General features: G+C 36.6%; 1 non-coding gene across 1 annotated transcript; it reads left to right on the top strand.

Moving 5' to 3' along the window:
- The first annotated feature begins 1,568 nt into the window (after positions 1-1,568).
- On the top strand, positions 1,569-1,640 carry trnaa-ugc. Its single transcript has one exon. It is a non-coding gene; the product is annotated as a tRNA-Ala (tRNA).
- Positions 1,641-17,096: the final 15,456 nt, after the last annotated feature.

Here is a 17,096-nt window from a genome sequence, read left to right as displayed (position 1 = left end):
CAGTCATTTTTCATGAGATAACTGGGGGAGCACTGACTTACTTTGAGTTAAACTTAATGCTTAGCTTTCATTTAAACAGACAAATGAGTTATGCTTTTAATTGACCTGCCATTAATCTAGGGTAGTGGGATAAGATAAGCCCCTTTTTTACCTTTTCTGGTTCTACAGACAAAGGTAAAGATACACAGGAGTGAAATAAAAGCACATTTTATTAATGTGGATTGTCCAGGGGTTAACCTGCATGTTGATGTACAAGACATACAGTAAAAAAATTATTTCAGACAATGTATGGATGGATGGAAACTCAGTAAATCTCACTGATATCTCTTACATCAGTGAGTGATTTTCTGATCTTTTCAAAGGGCGTTTAGCCCCATTTCGGCCTTTTCCTACACATCCTTGGTATTTTCACATCCTGCGTTGAAAATATGACTGGCTGTGTCCAAACCTCCGTCCAAATCCCTAATCCCTCAATTACTATATGGAGCAGGGACTATATAGTGGACTTTACAGTGAACTCAGTTAAATGACCATTCGGATAGATGACCACTATTTTTTTTCTCCCTAGTGGTCGCATTACTCCAACTCCCCTCCTGATGTCTGCGCCATCTTTGTTATTTGTTGACGGTACAAAAAATGCCATAATCTTTTGCGAGGAGAGCTCTAAAGCAATCTGGGATATAACTGCTCATCTATTGACAATCTATGATTACTATTTTTCAAGGTGCATTGTGGGAAAGTCCTCTACTTTTTTATCCACTATACTAGAGGTAACCAATTAAAAATCAGCAGGGTCCGAATAAAGAAAATCAACAACCAGTAAAGGTCCAGAGTTATCTTTTATTATAATCTGTTACTTTAAACAGCATTTAACATTGAAATAAAATGAGGTATATAGACAATTTCCTAATTCACATATCTTATACTGTAAAACACCTGAACTGACCGTTTGTTTCTTTTTGTTTTTTTTATTTTTTTATGGCTTAATGAGAGAAGTGGGCTTTAGGCTGACCTGCAAGGCTTTTAAACCTGGGTTTGAATTGCAACAAAGCCATTCTCATGCACATATCAAGGTGCTCAATCGTGAGCCTGGATCGATATTTATTTTTGATTTTGGTCATGGTGGGGAATCCTGCTTCACAGCTGTAGGTTGAGCCAAACATACTCATGTCAAATTTGAGCACACCATTTTACCTTTCTTTCACTAGATCTCTGTGCTTCTTCCAGCAGTCTACACTTTCTCTGCTTACTTTCTTTATTCGTCTTCCCCATCTTTCCCATCATTCGGCTTGCCACAAGTTTGCCAACAATCAGAAGCAACCCAGACTGACACAGCTCATTGTCTAAAGCGTACCACGTGCAGCCTTGTACCAGACACTTCCGAAGGGCTTTACCATGTTAACTGAAGTAGCTGCGCAAGTCAAGTTAAACACTGTCGTTGGACAACATGCAGTAACCTATAAATGTTTAAAATCAGTTTGGGTCCAGACCTGGACCCTGGTCCGCTAATCCATGACCCTTACACTAGACATCACAAGACTCATCTACAATTATCACATCAACAGGACGGGGATGTAGCTCAGTGGGAGAGCGCATGCTTTGCATGTATGAGGTCCCGGGTTCAATCCCTGGCATCTCCAATAATTATCATAACTTTCCCATTTTGGGACAATAAAGGGATTTAATATTCTATACAGTGATTACGGTGCACATTCGCACCCAGCCTAAAGGCTGGTTTATACTCAGAAACAAGGTGGTCTACGTGTGTGTCGCAGTGAACACAAATATGCCGCTGACACTCTGGTGCACCTCTCCAAAATTGTAGGTGACCGCAAACAGTGCCAACGAAAGGAGGGCTCTGATTGGTCAAATCTACATCCGCTCTATACTATGCATATCTCTTGTTTGGTACCTTACTGGCTTGTTTTGTTTGTATGACCATCATTGTGGAAAATGACTCGTTAAGTTGGACCAGCTAGTTGAGGTGAGGTGCGAGAGAAAGCTTGGACCCTTTCTCCACCTTGATCCCCACTGTATTTCGCCCTTATGTCCCTCCATTATCCTACAAACTTGCCCCCACTTACTCATTGGCTCGGCCATATCTAGACCCACAGCTAGTTCGTGATTGTCTCTCTTGCATTGTGGCGTGGAATAACCACGCTTCAATAATGAGCATAAATCAAAAACATCTGCAACAAGCTCATTGTGACACACTGCTGCAGGAGTATAACCAGCCCTTAAGACAAACTAGATTTGTCAGCGTAAATTGAATCAGTAGTTAAGTTTATTCCATGGCCTTCAGCTCACTTTTTCACATAGGTGACATTTTGGACAGTATGATCCGGTTAACTTAATAAGACTAATCTTTTTTAAAGGGATTTATATAGTTCTATAAGGTATGGAAACCACCAAAAAATTTAATCTGCAATGATATCTTAAAATATATTTACCATGGGAGGAGGATTGTGGTTTTAAGCTTTCAAGCATTTCCAATTCAGCACACTCGTTATGATTCCAAAGGCTATGCACATCAATAGACTACAACAATCCGGGAGTTGGCTATGTGATTTGCATCTGCCTTGTAATGTGCCTAGAAGGATGGACCTCAACACTGCTTAAATACATGCTTCAAATACACATTGTACTTGTGCAAGCTGACAGAATTGACTCTTGGTTAGGTGTTGAACCGTCTTCGTAAAAAAAACTAAGAGAAAGTCTGTTTGCCTTCCAATTTAAGCCTGTTTTGTGGCTGCCCTGAACTGGATCACTGATAATTTACACAAATCCCTTAATGTATATTTCACTAAACATGTAATGCTAAAAATGTACTTTGACATAATAAAATGTGCACATTTGTGAAAAAACAAAAAAAAATCTGCTGACTTGACATGTGCTCCTCCTCTTTACGGGTTGATTAAAATTATGGTTGCTACATCAAAGAAAAATTGCCTAACAACAAAAAGCAATGTTGCTAAGAGGGTGGGTAATCTTATCCAGTGGCATATATTACCCCACTCCTCCCTAGGCCTGTCCTGTAATACTAGATTAGGCCATTTAAAAAAATAGCATTTTAATTTAGCCCTAGAATGAACCGTTAAGTAATTCATCATTCACCCTCCTCTTGTAGCTCTAGGGGCTCGTCTCGGACTGTCAGCTCTGCCTGGCTCTGGTTCTTTCTGCCCTAACCCTTGCTATACACTCCTGCTCTCTGGAGGGTCTGCTGGATTGGAGAAAAGCTGAAATAAACTAGCATCAGAGCATGTTACAAGCACTTTTCTTCATTACCCCACCACAACAACTTACCATTTCGGAGAGAGATATTAATATTTCATATCTAAGTCTTTCATTTAGACAAAGCTGTTGACCAACCAGATTTCATATGGGACCTGGTTTCTGAGTTGAACAAAGATAGGGATATTAAATTGCCCATTCAACCAATTTCTCAATGAGAGACTGCTTTGCAAAGCATACATTCAATTCAGTTCACAAAGTCAAAGAAACAACAACTTAGGCTACGTTCACACTGCAGACCTTAATGCTCAATTCCGATTTTTTTTTCGTGAAATCTGATTTTTTTGCCTTACCGTTCACATTTCCAAATATATGCGACTTGCATGTGATCTCCTGTGTAAACTGCATTCATACAGCTTAACTGTCCCGCATGCGCAGTAGACGACGCAATGACGTCACAAGCCAGCATGCTCTGTGTTTATGGAAATTGACAAGGATACATAGCAGAGGTGCTGAATACAGCACTTCAATATTGGTTTTCCCTCTTTTCCTAATCTTTGCTCTATCTACTGTAGCTCTAATCATTTTTGTCTAGTTGAAGAAGGTATGAGTAGATGTGAAGACACTCAAAATCTCTTAAACACATTGTTTTTAAAGTACAAACAGGTACAAATGAACTAAACTGAAGCTCCAAGTATCAAAAGACATAAAGTGATATGTACTCACCATGGACCACTCCTTCTTACCCTTAGGTGTTGTTTTTTATAGAAGGAATGATGTGGAAGTAATTTGTTGTCAGAGAGAAAATTAGACTCCTCTCTTTGACAGGTGATCAATGTGGACTCGTGGTAACCCCCTATCTCCCCAAACCCAACCCTTCTCATTTTTGTATTTATCATCTATCTCTTCTCTGTCTTTGGATTTTCAACAAGTCCATTAGGCAACAGACACCTTAATGGAACTCTGCTGATGATGGAAAGTCCCTTCTCTGATGAGAAATGTGAAAAAAGACTAAAGGTCCTCAAACCCTTAAGTCTGCATTGACTCACAAGTGCCTGGATGAGTTAAACAAAGACTGTCTTTTTTTTTAATTCCTTACATTTGTGTCATAATTAGCATACATTTTTATAAAATTATTCATCTGATTTCTTGTGAAATCCCCCACTGGTAACTAAAGGTTAATGGTCTCCTTTCACTTTATCAGTAAGCTATACACTTTTCTTAAAAAAGTAAAAAAAAAAAAAATAAGATAAAAAAACAACAAACAAAAGCATTTTGTACAATAAGCAAGAAAGCAAACACGAAGCCACAATACCAAACCCTGTCATGCTAGGAATATTATTATTAATGATTTGTGAGTTGGTTAATCCCTAATATTAGCTGCCTGTTGCGTGGCAGGACTACTGCTTTCCAAAGTAGTTTATCTAATTAGAACAGTTCCTCTGTCAGGATAAAAAGTCATCTTCATTATGCACATGGCAAAGATTTGGGAATGGAATGAGAGCGGTGTCCTTGATCTCAGAACAAAGTGCAATATTTTGATAAGGCTGGAGCCATGGGTGTCTCCTTATCTGTAAATGTTTATGTTGTAATGATGTCATGGTGTTCCATACTGGAGTTGTATAAAATGCTTCTCTAACTGTGAATTGTGGCCAATTCACAAGATGGGAGCCCAGGTGTCAAGTGCTAAGCAACTTCTCTAATCTGAGTAAGATTACAATTTCTATCAAAATCTGTTGTTCTGTATCATGGTAATTTAATACAGACACTGTACATAAAGCAGTATTATTTAAAGAGTTTGTCCCGAGCGATCTCTTCTCAGGTAAATAGCCAGAGATAAAGTTTCAAGGTGTAAACACAAAGCTTTATACAATATAACAAATGTAAAGATTTGAGCTGAGAACTACTCAGCAAGTCAGTGCAGTCAGAACAGAGAACAGGTGAAGGAAATGAGCAATCAAGCAAGCCATCAGCGCAAAAATAATGACAGAGGAGACAGGTGGAGACAAGTTTCTGAAAAAAATGGTTTTGATAAAAGGTATTGTGTTAAGACTGTTAAGAAAACTGATAAAATAATAGCTGTAAACAGGAAGATGTTTACAGAAATAAATACATGTAAAAAAAATAAATAAATAAACAATACCTTCATAGCTAGAGGCATATATCCTATTTTTCACAAATTTGATCTAATATTATAATATTTCAATACAGCGATTTTAACATAATAGTATTCTCGGGGTTAAAATTTTACAATTTTACCTATACACAATATGTAAGGATACCAGTTCAGATATAGTTTTAATATTTATTGTGTTCAAATTATGGGCATGCATGAAAATAAAATCATTAATGCACTAAATTCAAAGCCAGTTCTACAATAGATCAACTAGCATAACCCAAAAAGAGCAAACAATGCTGGGGGTTTGGGTAATGCTCTGTGTTTCTTACCATTTTTTGTGCAAAATACAATGTTGCCTGCTTGCAGAACATTTCTTATGAAGCTAGTTTTGTTAAGCTCCTTTATGCAAACATATGGTTGCGTCATTTCACAGATGAAATCTGTATCTCATCTCTTCTTGCAATTTAGAGGAGAACTTGGTCCTTGGGCTCTGGAGTTATCTCCTTCAGTCTCCTCTCTTCCCTTCAGTAAGCACATTATATGGCTAAAAAGGGACCCGTCTTTTTCTGAGGTAGTGTGAGCAAAATCAAACCAGAATGTAAAAATTATTTTGAATAAACATTTTCATTAGATGTGCCGTAATGCCTTACACATTTCAATATTGATTTAAAACCAAATAAATAAACCCTTGGAAGGACAGAAACAGTACTATTAATGTTGTGCCATCTGTGCTTTGGCCAAAGGTAGACTCTTATGTTCACACTTCTGTGATTCCAAAGCATCCCAGTCCAAGGTGAATGACACTTACAGAGTGGCAGTGCAGCATGTTCAGAGAGCCATAGCTAAGTGTCTGACAGTTGGCACAGATACGATGAGACATTACCCGACTGAGAACAAATTTTTAAACTTACAGAGAGTTTGGACCAGCGATTCTCATTCTGTTTGAATATGCAAAACTGCAATAATGCTGTTTATCTGTATGCAATGGTGAGACTACTGAAGCTCCATTATGGCAGAATTATTACTACATCTAGATTTTATGTAAATAGACTTATGCACATTTCTTTTTCCTAATTCAACACCAAGTCAACCAATTGCCTGCAGGCAGACCGATATGAGGACATAGTCTAAAATTACAGAAGGGTAAAAGAAAATAGGATAAAATAGAAACAAAAACCAAGTGCACCATAAAGATTGATTGAAAAAATTCTTCTTTAATGTTTTCATACCAGGCAATCTAAGTTATCCCTGTTTATTTTTTTTAGGTTATCTTGCTCTTGTCATCCACCTTTGATAAAGCTTATAATTAGAGTGACTCGGGATGACTTAGGCCAGTAAAGAACATAGAAAAATCTTTTCATCATTCTGCTTTATACTACTTATATCCTCCAGTTGTGCATTATTCGATAGTTAAACCCCTCACTTTATGTTTTCTCTCCTCTTTGACATCATAGAAGCTTCATCTGGCCTGGTTCTCTGTTTGGTCGTAAGGGAGACATAAGGGTGGCTGCAGCAATCAACAAATTCCATGATAGATGATAGAGGTAGGCCTGTCTTTCAGTGTTTTGTCCTGTTAATGTCCTAGACATAGCTTTTGGCTCAGCTTGAGTGCGACTAACTGTATGTGCTTTCTTTCGTCTTTTTTCACATGAAAACTGGCTCATAGCTCGCATCTGTTTGACTTTTTATTGCCAAGACAGAGCCACCTTTGGACCCAACTTACCATTTCCTTTTCCAACATAGACAGTATCTATCGATCAGTGCTTTTATGTTGAATGTATTAAATGACTATATTTCAGATAAACCAGTAAAAAATATATATATAAATATACCATGCACAATTTATAATTAATGACCTATGTATATTCTAGTCCTTGAAAAGGGAATGAAGCAGTGAAATTTATTTATTCATACCCCTTAGTCATTTACATTGCAGGACTGAATAATGTTGCTAAGAGAAAGCCAAGATTATTTAGTTGAGACGTGATTAGTCTGCATAACACTGTGGAAAAAATAAATTTTAAAGTGTTATTATAGTGGTCCTAGTCCACCTTCAGCAGAAGATGAAGTCTTCAGCAGAGTTACCTTCCTGAATAAATTAATCGAACGAGCCTGCTCTACAAGATCTGTTGGCTTTTTTGATACCTTTAATATCTTTGGGGAAAACAGACATCTCTTCAAGAGAGATGGATTTCACCTAAGTAGATTGGGTGTAAAATGTTTTTTGTTTTCCTGAACAAAGTACATTATGTGAAGGATAACCAGATAAACAGTCTCCCTGATGGAAATCGTCAATCTGCTGAGGCCTTGGAATGGGATGACTTGAATTTATGTGAAATGGGAACAAAACCAGAATAAATAATGAAGACAGCCAAAATCTTACATGAGGTAATGGGGAAATATAGGTCACATCCATCGATCCCAGCTGAAGTGTCTCCCCTCCAACTAAACCCCCAAAAGTCCACCGCAGCACCAGCGCCTTTATCCAGCCAAACACTACAGCTGAATCTGTCCCTTCAACATGAAAATATACAACATATTTAAACTGGCTAGATAAGTAACCAAAGATAAGATCTCCATCAGGAAAATCATGTTTAATTAATTACTTAATTACTCAGCAAAATCTTGATTTTATGCTTCAGATAGAGACATGGCTTGATGAAAATAATTCAATGTTTATTTTATTATAGACCGAACCTCCTTATTACAATGTTCTCAGTCAGAACAGACTGTTGAAAGAAGGAGGAGGACTCATTACTCTGTCTAGTTATGCCCGAAAGTATAGAAAAGCGATCCTGGGTGAATTTAAATCCTTTCTATATCTGGCTGTCAAAGTATGGGGTAGTGTTTGTGCCATGTCTCTAAATGCTTACAGGCCACCCAAGGACAAAACCAAAGTTTTTAATGTTTTCAGTTAACTCCTATCTGTGATATGTGTGGAAAATGGCTACTTAATTTTATGGGGGAGTGTAATTTACAGTGAAAATTACACTCCCCCACAGTTCAGTGAAAGTGTTTGTGCAAATTGGGCTGTGATGAGCAAAATGAAAGGTGTTAATCATTTTTATTCAAAAATAATAGTTTTTTCCACAGTTTTTGGTTTAAATCGGGTTGGAAGTTATGTGTTCAAGGAATGTTTTGGCTTAACCAGCCAATCTAATATGGCAGCATTTTTACCCAATCTATATTTGGACAAGGGTAAACCAATACAAATTATTTACTTTCACCAAAATACTTGCTAAGTATTATCCAAACTTCAGAGGCAAAGTTATTAAGTCAGCATTTTATTGCCTGAAAAACATTTCCAGGATTATATGACTTATGTCCAAGCATGATCTAGAAGAACTCATTTTGGGAACTTACCTTTAGTAGAATTGATTACTGTGTCTTCATAGGTTTGACTAACACGTCCATCAGACAGCTCCAGTTGATTCAAAAAGCTTCTTCCCCTGTTTTCTCTAGAGCTAAGAAAGTAGAGCACATCAGCCCAGTTCTGAAGCAGAGGTGTCAAGTAACGAAGTAAAAATACTTTGTTACTTCATAACTTTTTAGGTGTCTATACTTTATTCCTTTTTTTTTTTTTAAGTGGAGGAAGTGGGCGGATCTTTTCACAAATTTGTGAAAATCATCCACCATACCTTTAACTTATGAGTTAGTGCTGCTCCATAAGTCCACTAAGTGAGAAAAAAAGTTTATTTACATATAAACATATATACATTAACACCTGCCTACACACATCTTTATTTATACAATTATTACCCATAGCCCATTCAACCACAACCATTGCAAAAAATATGCACACACCTATGTAGAATGACACTACATAGGTGTGTGATGTTCACCATCCATCTTATTCATCTGCTGTTGTCTTCTTAAAACACTAGTTGATCTCCGCAGAGGGTTGCCCACACTGACTCACTGGTTCTCCTGGACTTTTCTTCCTGTTAAAAGGGAGTTTTTCCTCTTTACTCTCATTTATTGCATGCTTGGTGTTAGGGATTGTTGCAGAGTGAGCACCACAATGCAAGTGAGTGTCTACCATCTGTAAATTCTCATCCAGGTGGAGCAAATCATGCTAAGTTAATAAGTCTATGCGATCAGCTGTGTTTCCCTAGATAGAAAACTTTTACACATCAGTCTGCATGATTCAATTTAAATCTATCTATAAAGTGCCTTGAGGTGACATGTGTTGTGCATTGGTACAATTTAAATAATCTTATACTGAATTAAATAAAAAATGTAATCTATTTCTTCAGATGTTGCTCAAATGAAAATATAACTTGGATTTTAAGATATACCTGAATTAGCAGGTATCGGGAGTGGGTGCTGGCCTAGTGCTTAGAGAAGTGCACTTGTGCTCTGAGAAGGTTGAAAGTACCCAGTTTGATCCCCAAAGCCTCCACTCTGGGTCTCTGAGCAAGACCCTTAACCTCACACTGCTCCGGGCGTGCTAAACGTTGCAGCCCACTGCTCTCCAAGGCGATGGGTTAGATGCAGAGAGTGAACTTCCCCATTGTGAGGTCAATCAAGCCCAATTTCTATCCTTTCTATTTCTAGGTGTTGTCTTATGTTTCATGAGCTTTATAGGAATTCTCTGTCCAATCTTTATTTTTCTTTCTTTGTCAAATTCTGCTTGACATTTCTACTGATGCATAATTCAAAGAGGAAGTAATTAAACTGGCAGCTGGCACAAAGACATTTCTGCCCTTCCTGGTTTAACAAGTTCCTTATGCTTTTGACACCTCAAATTTTCCTTCTGCTGTGCACAGTACAACAACATGTAAATTTAACCATGTTACAATTAATGATCTTCTCTTTGAAATAAAATAGTATTGCTTTCAGCATTATGTAGATTAATATTAGCTTTTCAGTCAGTAATTTGGACAGATGGATTCAACTTTAAAGGTGTTTTTTAATATTGATTTCTAATCATAACAAATGATTCACTTCTATAATGTAGATGTTAAGGGTCAGTGTTGAGTTTGCCCTTTCCAATATCTGCAATCTCAGCAGATCATATGCAATGTAAATCATGCTTAAAATGAGAGAGTCTATCGTATCATGAGACCAGACAATTGCTTGTTTCAACTCATTAAAACATTTCTACAAAACTGAATTGGAAAAAATTGTGTGAACTTCCACTTAAAGGATGCATTTATCAGTTACATCTGTGACGATTATTATCAAATGATGATGCTTTTTATTCTCCTAAAATCTTTAAATGACTGGAAATAATAGAAGAAGGAATTAACATCTATGACTAAAATAGGGGCTATCTAAACTGCAGGGCACAGACTGATTATTCCAAGTGTGTTTGGCAAATGTTGTCATGGTAACTGACATCAGTTACCATGACAGAGACATCTGTATTAACTAGTTTGCCCAATAATGAAAGACAGTAAAGAAAGTAGCTCCTGAAGTTCAGGAAGTACTGGATTTATATATAAAGCTTATTGGACTGCTCCGTCGACCCTCTTGCTTATAACCCACCTTGCTCTCTATTCTTCTTACTTTTTGTTTGACTTTTTGCCTGCTTTATAGATTTTGGGAGTGCTAGATTGAGTGTTACATTTTCTATACTTTAGCATAAAGTATTAAGCTGCTCATCCAAGCTGCTTCATTAGTTTGATGAAAAGCATGTTTGTTTGTTTTTACTGTAATCGCGTAACTGGGAGTAAAACCTCCTGCAAATAGAAGGCAGTACTGTGTTGGAATGTTTGGAATACAAATTTGGATGCTGTCTTCCATTTCCAGATAGTTTTGCTCCAACTTATGAGTTCAGAAAGAACTATTTGTTAGAAACTTGACTCAGCACAGCTCACCCTACAGGCTCATCATGGTAGGTTAATCACAAAAGTTAATAGAAGGTGTAAAGAATCCTCCTCCAACTTCATCAGATGCTGCAGCATCTGCAAGGGATAAATTGAGCAAATGGAGCTGATAGTCCAAAAATGTGACTGCACAAGCTGGCAAAGATGTTGGAAGATTTTAAGGAAACAAGCATATGTTCAGTATGAGGCTTCCTCAGGTCCACTGCAAGACAGAGATATAGATCATTCCTGCTGCCACCACCCTCAGGAATAAGATTTGAGATTACTGTTGTTGTTATCCACTTTCCTTATATAATCAATATAAATTATTTCTAATTTCATGACTGAAATTTTTCATTAACATAAAACATGCTGTGCTTTTAGTCAATGGATATTTTATGTTCAAGCTTAATAAATCCATCATGTGATTCTTTTGAATCGGAAATATAATAAAGTTGAAGTTAGTAGTATGATTGAGCATTCTGGCAATAGAATTGCATCAAATTAAATTACATCAATGCAATTAGTAGCCAGTAATTTACCGAAAGTTCACGGTGAAAAATTATCTTGCTCTGTAAATGCTACATCGTTTTCCTTTCCGATTAGAGTACATCCAATATATGTTTATTTCAAGAAAGATTCATGCTAGTATTTATCAAACTCTGAACACTGCATATGGAAAACTATTTCACTTCCAAAGATTTGAGTTTGCTTAACAACTTATTAAAATATAATTAGAGTTGTAGGTTTCAAAGCAGCATTGCCTTAGGATGTGTAGCCTTCCTCCTGCTGTGATGGTGCAGCAGCACTGCTCTACAGTATGTGTTTTTCAGTTTTATTTCTTATTTCACCCGAATCAGAATGAGAGAATGTTTTTCAAACTGCATAGAGATTAAGTATCAAATCCACATTTCTTTAAAATGCTTTTTTTAATAAATGTATTTTCCAGTTTGATGTGAACATTAATATAGATTAATATATTATCTAATTCTATTAATCATCGTTTTAGATAAAGAAAAAAAGTCAAAAATGGTTTATTTGACAAGTTGTCCTGTTTTGGTTATTTAATATATTCATAATCTCCTGATTAACAACCATCAGTGTGTGAGTGTGTGTGTGTGAATGGCTGAATGACTGAATGTAGTGTAAAGTGCTTTGGTCAAGTCCTCTGGCTTGAAAAAGCGCTATACAGCCCATTTACCTCTGCTTGCTGTCTATGATTCAATATGGCCAATTTAGCTGCCGCATCATAACCACATACCAGATAACTACCACCACTAACCCCCACACTTAGCCCTGCTCCTCAGGGTATCTTGGCTCTAACTACGCATTTTAAAAAGAAATTGTCCGGGCTGAGTTATTTAATTGGGGAAAGTTACTCTTTAAGGCAATATCAGCTGGTCACACTTCAAGCATGTGTCATTTTGGGTTTACAAAAGAAAAGAAAGAGAGGCAGAAAGCAGTTAGAGTCCTAACACAGTGTGCAGAAACTGAGCAGCTATAGTCAGCGGTTCTTCATAAATTGTGAATTTAGTGTGAGAGCAAAACCTTATTACCATGAAAAGTTGCAAAACACCCATGTCCCCTTCAAGCTTGTTGCATATGCTCTTTTATTTTAATCCAGCTCATGTATAGCTTTCAGTGTTAAAGAAACAAAGACTGCATGTACATTTATTTTACTAAGAAAATTTCTCTGAACCTCCTTCCTGAATTCCTTCCTGATATTAAGATCATTTTAACATTAATAAAAAATATTTACATCACTATTCCTCAACACCTGGTTGAGGCTGTAAATGTAAATGTGGGTAGACAGTCTGATACTGGAGTGGCGCCAAATGAAAGGCTGCTTAGCCAGTAGCATATCTTAGATCGGCTTATTTCCATGTGCAGTTTTCTCTCAAGGTCACGTCAAAAGGATTTTGGAGTAGTGATATGCTCCTTATCTCCTCTCCCGGACAGACCGGATACTTCCATTAATCAACCCAATTTAGTTAGAGAGGTAAAGCTCCATGTATCAAAGCAAGTCAAGGTTTGTTTTTGCATCTAAACATGCATGTGTATTTTTTTGGTTCCCTTACATTTCAAGGATAAGATGTTGTCTCAGCTGATTTATAGAATGGTTGTTGTGGAGATAAAAAAACACAGTTTAGTAAGAATTGTAACAGTCTCTTAGGTGGTCCAGAAGACCAACTTTGACGTTAATGAAAAAATAGGGAAATATTCAATAAAAAGGCATACAATTAACTGTATTAAAAAACACATCAAATAACTAAATGTAAGTAATAATTACATTTAATTATATATCTAATCATCTTTTTATTAAACTTATAAACTAATTTTGTAATTTTTCAACATTGGAATTTTCACCTTTTTTAAATTACTTGTTTTTTAAATGTATATATTCCTTTGCATGTTTAATCTTTGGTCTGTTTTGCATTTTAAATAAAAATTAACGAAGAAAGAAAATTGAGTACAATTGTTGACATCCCAATTGCCTTTCCTTGTATAATCACCTCCTCTATTTCTGTCATTGTCCCTGAGTGTAATGCACCATAAAACCAAACTTGTTTCACTAATACCCCTTATTAGTTTTTATTTGTATAGGGTTATATATGCTAATGTATTCTTTGGGTAAGATATGTATGATTTAAATGAACACACGGTAGGTAGGTAGGTAGGTAGGTAGGTAGGTAGGTAGGTAGGTAGGTAGGTAGGTAGGTAGGTAGGTAGGTAGGTAGGTAGGTCGGTAGGTCGGTAGGTCGGTAGGTAGGTAGGTAGGTAGGTAGGTAGGTAGGTAAAATATCTTGATGTTATTTTTCATCAGGACCTGTCCTTTAAATCCTATATCAAAGAGGTTTCTAGAATTTCCTTCTGTATCTAATTCATCTGCAGAATATTGCGAATATTAGAAATATCCTGTCCAGGCTCTATGCTGAGAAACTAGTCCATGCATTTAAATATTTTAATTCTTTACTATAAGGAAGTAAACAAACTGTAGTTAAAAACCTTCAGTTGATTCAAAATGCCGCAGCCAGAGTTCTGATGAAAATTAAAAAGAGTGATCAAATCTCCCCTATCCTAACCTCTCTTCATTGACTTCCTGTTAAATCCAGAATAGAATTTAAAATCCTCCTTCTCACATTAAGCCTTAAATGGCCAAGCTCCATCTTATATAAAAGATATAATTGTTCCTTATGTTCCTAACAAAGCACTTCACTCTCAATCTGGAGGTTTACTGTACTAGTGGTTCTTAGAATTTCTAAATGTAGAATGGAAGGCAGATATTTTAGTTATCAGTCTCCTCTACTGTGGAACCAGCTACCAGTTTTAGTCCGTGAGGTAGACACCCTGTCTACTTTTAAGGCTAGTCTTAAAACTTTTGTTTTTGATAAAGCTTATAGTTAGAGTGGCTCAGGTTATCCTCAAAGCAAGTCAAGGTTTGTTTTTATATCTAAACATGCATGTGTAGTTTTTGATTCCCTTAAATTTCAAGGATAAGATGTTGTATCAGCTGATTTATAGAATGGTTGTTGTGGGGATAAAAAACACAGTTCAGTAAGAATTACAACAGTCTCTAAGGTGGTCCAGAGGACCAACTGTGACGTTAACAAACAAATAGAGAAATATTAAATAATCTGGCAATGATGATTTGGTGCAAGCAGTTTAAATAGAGACTAGAGCAGGTGACACAGATAAGAGGTGATGAGAAACTGAGGGGAGCTAGACAGGTGAAAGGAATCAACCATTAAGCCAAGATCCTGACACATATATATCAATTGTGAGCTAAATTTTCAGGAAGGTAAATATAAAATTTCCTAATCTAGATTATCTTTTTTGGAGACTCACTCATCAAAACTACAAAAAAAAAAAAAAAAAAGAAGAAATGCACATCACACATGTCAAAAGAAGTTCTATTTTTAACTCTGCTGGTTAAGAAGAGGGCTTTGGGGCAGGTAAATTTTGCAAGAGTGATGGGGAACTATATGTTTCTGGTGTGCAGAAATGCTACTCTGCCTCCTGATTTTTAGCCCGTTTCTACTTCTAAGAGGCCCATTTAATGTGTTTGTATTCTGCAAAGTCAAATAGAGATGACAAAATTTTATTTTTGTTAAGTTTGAAATACATAGAACCGATCTATTTTCTCTTTGACTTATGTTCTGAAAATGATAATAGGTAAATCAGATGCACACATGGTCTTTTGCAAACAACCTTAATCTGGTGTTTGGCAAACTCCACACAACTTATTATGTAAAGTGCTTCTCTTTTCAATGCTCAATGACACTGGAGTGTTCACATGAGAATTATACACATGAATAAGCATCTGGGACAATTTTATTTAAGACCCACACCATCTGCAACTATTTTCAATTGGGAATCCTTTTAAAATATGTTGAAATGTACATTATGTAATCCAGAGAGTCGGTGACTACATTACATTACAGGATGACATTTAGGTTTTGATTAAATTGTATTTTTTAGGAAAATAGGTTGCAATGCCATGTTAAATGAAATGCAGTTTCTAGCATACAAATTAATTTGAGGAAAGACTGAAGCAGGAATTATCAAGTACCACAAAGCCTGTTTCTCTATCATAAGCTTGTTTAACATGTTGAGAGAAAAATGGAGCCTAAGCGCAAGTTCAACTCAGAAACTAATTGCTCTCCTACATCCACCTGCGACACAGCCAATCAGCTTTGAACCACACCTCCATGAAAGCCAATCGGCATCCAAAGTTCATCTTAAAAGGTATCTGATCTGCACTTGTCTGCTCCTAGTGTGCAGGCAGTTGATGAGCTGTCTAACTTCATTAGAGCCACCTACAGCCCCTCCACCACCATTGTAGTTAAAACTTCATCAGAGTTCATTCCTCCCGAACTCTTACTGCATTCCGCATCTCATTTCAACCAGTCCAGCAGAAGACCGCCATGTTGAGCCTGGTTCTGCCAGAGGTTTCTTCCCAACAGGGAGTTTTTCCTCTCTGCTATCACTTCATGCTTGCTCATCATGGACAGGTTCTCTCAACCTGCATTACCCAAGCTGGACTTCCATCTTCCAGGTCCCTGAGTGAAGCTCTAGTATCAGCTCACGCAGTCCACTGGATCTCCCCATAAAACTCAGCACACCGTCTTGCTAACCAGCAGTCTATATACTGACCAACTTTATCTATCTCCACTCCACCACCAGTTTCAGGGCTGGGGGGATAAACAGCCCTCTTCTTTGCTCCTGTTCACGGATATCTATCAAAATTAAGCACTATGTTTCCTGCTGAGGTCTGAGCACCAAAGACAAAGTAATTGTATCAATAAATTTCTTCCAATTGTCATTTCTCTTCATGTGAGTTTTTCCAGTTGAAATGCCAACATAATCATTGTAAAAAAAAACTCAATCATATCCTCTAAAACTATATGCCCAACTTGAAATATTCTTATTAGTCACAGATTCTTTTAATTGTGACTCCAGTGGTCATCAGGCTGTTCATGTATATATTATTGCTCTTTTCTGAAATTCTTTCTAATGCCAATCAATTGCTCATCTTTGTTAATTTTATTCTGAAAATAGAACACAGATTATTTTGTAGTTTCAGGTCTTTAAGCTGTAACTATGACACCCCTCTTTACACTGGAAGAGAGGTGTCCTTAATTGAGACTGAATATGTAAAATCTTTGAAATGTGTAAAATCTTTGAAAGTCATTATTATAGATTGTTCTAAAGTAACATCTTTTTTCCTTTGTTTATTTCTTTTCACCTAACATGTTTTATATGAAAAATTATATATATCAGACAAAAACTACCAGAGTGAATATGGACTGCAGTTCTGCTTACAACATACATCAGGGTAAAAAGATACTAAGACCGAGGTTGTTTAATGTGAAAAAGTTATTAGCCCCAAAACTAAAAGCCAACAGAGGGTTTTTTTTTAGAATAAAGCTGATACC

Source organism: Cyprinodon variegatus, unplaced genomic scaffold, assembly GCF_000732505.1.
Source record: "Cyprinodon variegatus isolate N-32 unplaced genomic scaffold, C_variegatus-1.0 Scaffold246, whole genome shotgun sequence".
Classification (NCBI taxonomy): Eukaryota; Metazoa; Chordata; class Actinopteri; order Cyprinodontiformes; family Cyprinodontidae; genus Cyprinodon; species Cyprinodon variegatus.
The sequence above is the reverse complement of the archived record's forward strand: the minus strand, read 5'-3'. Positions and strand labels throughout refer to the sequence as shown.